This window comes from Penaeus vannamei, chromosome 33, assembly GCF_042767895.1.
Source record: "Penaeus vannamei isolate JL-2024 chromosome 33, ASM4276789v1, whole genome shotgun sequence".
In the NCBI taxonomy this organism is placed as follows: Eukaryota; Metazoa; Arthropoda; class Malacostraca; order Decapoda; family Penaeidae; genus Penaeus; species Penaeus vannamei.
Window position 1 is genome coordinate 10,345,986 of NC_091581.1, and position 7,621 is coordinate 10,353,606.

Below are 7,621 nucleotides of genomic sequence, written 5' to 3' on the forward strand. Positions count from 1 at the left end.
CCGAACAGAGGTGGGACCATCGCAATACCATCCACGACACATCGATCTCCGTCTTCGGTAGGAAGACTTGAAAAAACCCAAGGCTGGTTTGAGACAAATGCAACAGGAGATCAGCTTTGTGATGGGGGCATGGTAAATGTAGAGCCAGAAGCGAGGTCCGCAGCAGACAGCCAGAAGCTATGCCAACAAGTACTGGCTTGAACTTTGTGGAGGGTGTTCAGCTGGATGATGACACCAGCAACATCGGGGAAGCCCAGGATGGAATCAAGAAGGCAACTGGTCCAACATACAGTAAGATGGGTCCACCTAAATCAGCATTTGCAGAGACCATCACAGACAAAAGGAAACAGATCGAAAGATGGGTGGAACATAACTCAGACCTCTACACGCAGAGAGACCATCATCTCAAATACTACCTTAGAGTCCGTCGAGCTGACCGCCTGTCATGAAAAAACTAGGACAAAATGCCAAGCCTCGAGGAGCTCAGCAAAGCTTCTCACCGACAGCCTGCTCCACGGAAAAGCAAGGCACCAGGCCTAGATGGCACCCTAGCTGCGGTCATAAAGAGTGGGAAGCGCCCCCATCTCAGTCATATTTATAAACTGTTTTTCTGCTGGAAAAGCTGGGAGTAGGGAGGTGCAGTACCACAGGACATGCGTGATTGCAATATCACCTTGTATAAGAATTAAAGTTAGTGACTGCAACAACTATAGAGGTATCTCTCCTTGCTGAGTATGTGGGGAAAACTTTTTGCTTGAGTGGCCCTGGAATTCAAACTCCAAAAGTTACAAACAGAGTACACCCTTAATTGTGTGTAGCTTTAGGTCAGAACAATCCACAATTGACATGATTTTCTCCTTCATCAGCTCCAGGAGAAATGTAGAGAGCAAAACCAGCTGCAGCATGTTGCCTTTATTCTATTACCTCTTCAAAGTCCTGAAGGATCGAAATGTCGTGATGTCCTTCCACATAAGGGTGTCATCCAGTTCAACGGATCATCATCAACACCATTCGATGTGAGTGGCGTGAAGCAAGGCTGCATGCTTGCTTCGAATCTCTTTGGCATCTATTTCGCCGCCATGATCAAGCACGCCTTCCGGGACCTCCACCGAAGGAATCTACCTCCATTGCCATTCTGACAGGGGGCTTTACATGGCTAGGCCGAGAGCCAAGACCAAGATCCGTGAAGTCTTCATCAGAGACATGCTATTCGCCGATGATGCTGCCATCACTGCTCATGAGGAAGAACATCAGAAGGTCGCGGACACCTGACACCTCACGGCTCGTTCATTGGACCGCAGGCTCCCCTCGTTCCCGAGTAGCCGGCACAGCTCAGCCCTACTTGAGCTCCTGGCGCCCTGGCTGAGTTCAGGGCTTACTTGGACCCTGGTGGGTACCAAGGTTTTTTATTGCTGCTCTCGTGGGAGACTAAAGAGAGCGATTTGACACCCCCACGGCGAGCTCGACGATCTGGCCCCTGTACTGATAACTTTGGGTGTTATCGCGGCACTACATTCAGTTGAGGTTAGTGATTTTAATTGTAAGCCCAGGGTGCTTGCAATTAAAATCAATGAAGCACTATCAAATCAGCTGTTTTACTGCGAGGTGTCGGCTCGGACATATAAGGGGTTCTTAGTCTGCTCGGCCAGGGTCCCGACCCCGACCGACCCTAATGACACAAAGAGAGCTGTTTTGCTTTCTGGTCGTGCCTTCCTTTTTTGAGATCCATTTCCACCCTTTCATCGTCCTGTCATTAGCCTTGGCTAGGACTTCTACTCTCCCATCATCATCAATTTTACGCTGATGCAAGCATCATGGGTCACGTAATCAAATCATCATACTCTGGAGAGCCCATCTCCTGTGAAGTGGCTCTCCAGGAAATCTTCTCCATCACAGTAGTTAAGCTGTCACGCACTGCTTCAAAGTGCATAACGGTTACAAAGTTGCTGTTGCCAAGCAAGAACAGCTGACCCCTTTCCTTTCGACTACTGGCCAGGAGAGCAACTTCGCCGATCATGGTTTTAAACCTCTCCCCTCCCCGGAAACGAAGGCGCAAAGTGCACGGTCGTGGCTAAAAAGATCGACAAGACAACTCCTGCCACGATCGTGCCAAGCCATCCAGGAGGAGGTCAGCACCATGAACGAAGTCACTGTGGTGGATGTTTACAAACCACCAGAGTCGCAACTCTGTACCATTCGCTGCTTAGCCCCCGAGGAAGCACAGAAGCTTCTCTCCCATGGGATCGTGCTTTTTAACACATCCGTCCCCACCTACAATAAGAAAGCAGACTGGAACGGTGATTAAATCTTATCTTTCAGGGATCAAAATTTCGACTTCAACCTTGACAGAGAAAAATGTTCTCGAAATAGATAAGTACTGGCATCATCTCTTTGCTTGGATTTCAGCAGCAATGCTCCGGTCCATCCCACGAGAGCGTTACAAAATACGTAAATCATTCCATCCAAGCGAGAGAAACCAAGTGTCTCCTGACCTGCTACAGGAATAATTTTCTCCAAAATATTCAGAATTTACACCGAGTTCGGTGGGACCTCACTATCCTCAGAATTCATGTCATAGATAGTTTTGATAATGACCGCAAAATTCATTGGCAAATTTAGATTAAACAAACAGAATCGATGCGAGTTCGCAATCCACGGTAATTCTTGGCAAAAGATTAAATAAATTAAAGGCAGTAACTTCCCTCCCTTCAGTCACCTCGAAGGACAACACTCAAATTTTAGATCCCGTGGATGCTATTCGTACTCTTCGTGATCACTGGCAAACTGTATTGTATCCTCACGAACCACACCCCTTTTTTAATGAACATTTTCAATCCATCAACACCTGGAGCCAAGAACACAGGATAAGTAATGAGCCAGAGCCACTTACCCACATGGATAGGCTGGACGACACATGCGAACTCCGCGGTTCCATCTTGCTGGAGGAGATTAAACAAATAATAAAGAGGTTTCCTCGTAAGGGCTCCGAGCTCCTCTCAGATCGGACATGATGTCGCACTCCTTCACCTTCCTGACAACGTTTTACGAGCTATGACGCACCTGGACAATACCTCTCTTGCTTCTGGCTACTTCCCTGTTCCCTCGATGACTGCCATCGTGGCCCTCTATACCTAAGCCAAACAAAAGACCTCACTCGACCGGTTCGACCGCCCAATTAGTTTACTAGAGACATTAGGCAAAATTTTTGAGTCATTAATTCCCGACTAAGGCGGTATCTCGACGACCATGACCTACTTTCTTCCAAACAATTTGGCTTTCGGCTCACTGCTCGACTACTGACGCACTGAACCTAATTGACTAACCAATGTCTTAAAAGAAAGACAGACGACTTAAGACGGTCCTCGTGACCAAAGACGTGGAGCAAGCCTTCGACACGGTCTGGCATGCTGGCTTGAAGGCACAAATTCTGCACTAAATTCAATTTTTCCCTTGTGCACCAAGAAGTTGATTTACGCTGACGACTGCACGCACTTAGTTGGGGACACGATTCTTGCTCGTTGGTGTCGTCTGACGAATCAACGACGAGCTTGACACCGTCTCTCGATGGGAGCACAAATGGCTTATCAAAACTAACTCGACAAAAACAAAAGTCCTCTTTTGATAAACCCAAGACACAATCCTCCTTTACGATTCAATATACCTAAACTCTTTCGACAGACTACTGCCACCTCCAAATAACACATTCTTGCACCGTCCTCGATGTCAATTTTTGACGCCATGTTTTAGATTTCATTATCATACCTCTTCAAAAGCCACATTGGCTAGAAAGACCCCATAATCGTTTTGACGATTCAGATGCGCTGCCTCGCGCACGAAGCTGCACCTGCTCAAAGCACTCATCACACCACTCCTCACAAACGCACCACTCACACTTACACTCGCCGCACAAACAAACAGACGCAAGCTACAGACTGTCCTGGAATGAAGCACTTCGCTGGGTCTACAGCGGGCGTGGGACGACTTTGCACCGTCAGCACGACGGCACAAGAGGGCAGCGGTGCTCCCGCTGAACCTCGTGTGGCGATGGATGATTTCCAGTAAACAACTCGACAAACTCTGTGCATGGTGCCCCAACTCTGATAGAGCTGCCTCCAGCGCCTTCGTCCGTGGGACGGAGGAGCGGGATAGGCCGCATCTCTTTTCTCTGGACTGGTCTGAGGAGATTGAGCCAGCTTTCTGAGCTTTCTGGTAGCGCCTTCTTTTCCTTTGTGCACTCTCTCTTCTATCTTTCTCGCTCTCCCCTCCTCTCATATGTTTTATTAATTTGTCATTAATTTAACCAATTTAGCATGGTTTTAACTCCCCCGAGAGATGGCCAGCCACGCGATGCGCGAGGGAATTGAGGCCCGCCACATCACGATGTGACGAGCCCCCGGATGTCCTTGGCTCGGCTCATTTCTCCTGTTTTGTGTTTGTTTATTTTTTAATGAGCCAAATGTTCATTTTAACGTTGTTTTGTTTTATTTACTCGTTTAATCATTGTTTTAATGCATGTAGTTGTTTCTTTTGGCACTGTAGTTTTAACTTTGCGGTTTTAAGTTCTTTTAAGTTAAGTTTCTGTTTGGTTTTTGTGTTTTTAAGTTCTTTTAAGTTTCATTTAAGTTCGCCTCTCGTTCTCCAATCAACCTCTTTAACCTCCCTAATAAACAAATCACCCTCCGGTAAGCCCCATCCCCCCTTTTAACCAACTTCCCCTTCAACCCCTTTCCCTGTGTGACGGTATCTTCGACCTCATCTCCCACCTCATTTCCCTCACATCGCTGTAAGCCGCCCCGCATCCTAATCCTTACCCCCATCTCACTGGGTCTGGATTTCCGACACATGGCATCTGCCGCCTTCGTACCCGTGCCATGACCGCGGCTCCTTTGCGCCGGTGGGAATGCCAACGCGTGAGCCGGGGAGGAGGCGCCATCGCCAGTGATGATAATCCACCCGTGATGTGACCGCCCGAGTTAACATCTCCCCGGAAGTCCTGCCGCCGACAGAGAGAAATCTCTGATCAGACTTCTATCCTCGCAGTCTCGAGGTTAGCCGAGGGCACCACCGTTACCATGGGCGATAAGTTCGTGCACGGTGGAGCCGCAGATGGACATGCCAGCAGGCTGCCCCTCCTACCCCCTCCTCCCCCGTTAGCCGAAGGCAACTCGCAGCCTGCATGGCCACCTTTGCTGGCAAGTGGAGCTGGCCTGCCAGTTCCACGCTGCAAATGGGAGAATCATGCCATGGCTGCGGGCGAGCACAGATGGCAAGCGCGGCCTCCCCTTGCCGACCTTTTCCCGCCTTTTCCGACTCCAGTCATTCACACCCCCATCCATTACCCCGCACGCTGGGTTAAGCCCCGGCTCTTTCTCTCTTACTGGGCTCATCCTTTCTTATCCCCTCTTATCCTTCCCCCTCTCCCTCCTTCTCTCTCGATTTCGGGACTCGATCTGCCGAGTTCGGAACACAGGTCCTCTCCCCTGTGATGTACAGAAAGAGATCACCCAATTGGCGAGGCATTATTGTCACCCACTTGGCGTGATCCTCTTGAGCAAAAGCCACCAGACTTTGAGCTTGACTGATACTTTTTGACAATAGACTACACAGAGAGCTCTGCCACATCGTGGTTCGCTCGCGACAATTGGCCAGGCCTTCTCTTATAGTAAGTGCCCCACTCAATGCTCCCTTGGAGAGCGAGGCTGCAAAATCTGGACTGGACCCTCTGGTCCTGGACATAGCATATGGCCACGCACTAAGGGTGATTCTTCGGTACCTGACCTCTGCCCTCTCTTTCTGACTTCCTGGTACAGTCTGGGCCTCATGGAAACGTCGATTTCCAACATTCGCCTTGGGCTGCGGTGACGTGATCACACCTCCCATGTAGCAGGATTGGGGTGCTGAGCCATTACCATTCCAAAACTCCGAGTTCAGCCCACCCAGGGGGATCTCCTGTCCTGTGGTGCTGGAGCTTTTTTTGAGGCCCTTCATAGTATCTCACCCTGGAGAGCAGGTATAAGGATAGTCCCTGAAAGGGGACCAATCTGACCTATACTCTCTCCATGACCACAAAATGAATCAGACCATGGCAATGTGCCTTGAGCCTTTCAAGGTTGCAGGGGGTAAGGAAGAACAAAATGCAGGCCGAATGTGTCCGCCCTGCAGAACTGAGCAAGGGACAAGACAGAAATATCAATTACAAAGTCTGTCCATGCACACCAGACTCAGGGAAATCTGAACTCTCCTCAGAATTCCCACAGTCAAGAAGGGGCTCTGAAGCTGAACCAGCCAAAACCAGCTGCAATCACTTCTGGGCCTTAAACCCCTGCAAAGGGGAGGCGTGAAGCGACGAGCAGTGGAAACCGACTCTGAAGAAGAGTCAGAACACACCCTAAGTCGACTAACGTGGTTTAAGGTACCAAAAAAACCTGAAGACTTCGACAATGCCTATCAACTGGTTAGGGCATTGCAGAAGGAAAGGAACGCCGCACTCTCTCAATTCGAATCTGTAAAGATGAGGGCATGGATTATTGTCCCTTAAAGACAAAGCTACCCTGAACTTCCTGCAGGAAATCAAGGTGCTAAAAGATGGGAGAAAAGTGAGCATCCCACCACTGACCTCTCAAGAGAAAAAGACCAAGATGGTGCTACTTGGTTTTCCACTAGGGTTCTGACGTGGAGGTGATCACGTCTCTCCCACAAGTGGTGGAGGCCTCCCGCATGACTGAAGGGGAAAGTCTCCAACCAAAAAGTCCTGGTTATCCTCAAGGGAGCCCCAATCACCACCCTTGATCCAAGTAACTGGGGCTCCTTGAGGTGCATCACCAGGCCAACTGCAAGGCCAAAGCCAAATGTGGTGTATGCAGCGAGGCACATAAAACAGAAGTGTGTATCAAGGCACACAAAGGAGCAAGCTAGAAGGACACAACAGCCAAGTGTCCAAAATGTGCCAAGAAACATCATGCCTGGAAGCCTGGCTTGCTCTGTCAGGAAACAGGCAGTCATTAAAAAGCAGGAGCAAGTCAAAAAGCATCCTGACTTTGTCCCTGTGCCCCCAGGCACCTATGTCTGGGGTCAAAATAAAAGAGAAAAAGACTCCCCGACCTCCTAAGAGGAAGGAGTCGCCCCTGCAGCTAAACCTGGATACCTCTAACAGAGAGGAATTCCCTAAGCTTGCTAGTGGCAAAACAACAAAAAAGAACCAAAGGGAAAAAGGTTCAAAGACCACAGCAAAGGTCCCCCCAGTAGAGGATAATCTTTTCTTTGACGAGAAAGATATGGCTCTCCTGTTGAGTGCTGTAGTTTCTGCAGGGCAACAGCCTTGGGGAGGACCAGTGAGGAGGCGGAGAAAGCAGTGCAGGTCGCCATGACGGCTACACCCAAACTGTGGCAGTTCTGAAGGGAAGGCTTTCGTAGAAGCCTCCAAACTGAAAACGAGCAGCACTCCCCTCCCTAAATCCTCGGATGGTGTGCCGCTTCGGGAGAAGCATCACGTGCAGTCCCAGCCATTCTGTCAGGGACAGGCTGAAACTGTGCGGCAGAAGCCCACACTGCAGGCCGAGTCTGCGCAGCCAAAGTCTGGTCCCTTGATTCCGCAGGTGGCACTTCCAACCAAGGCTCTACA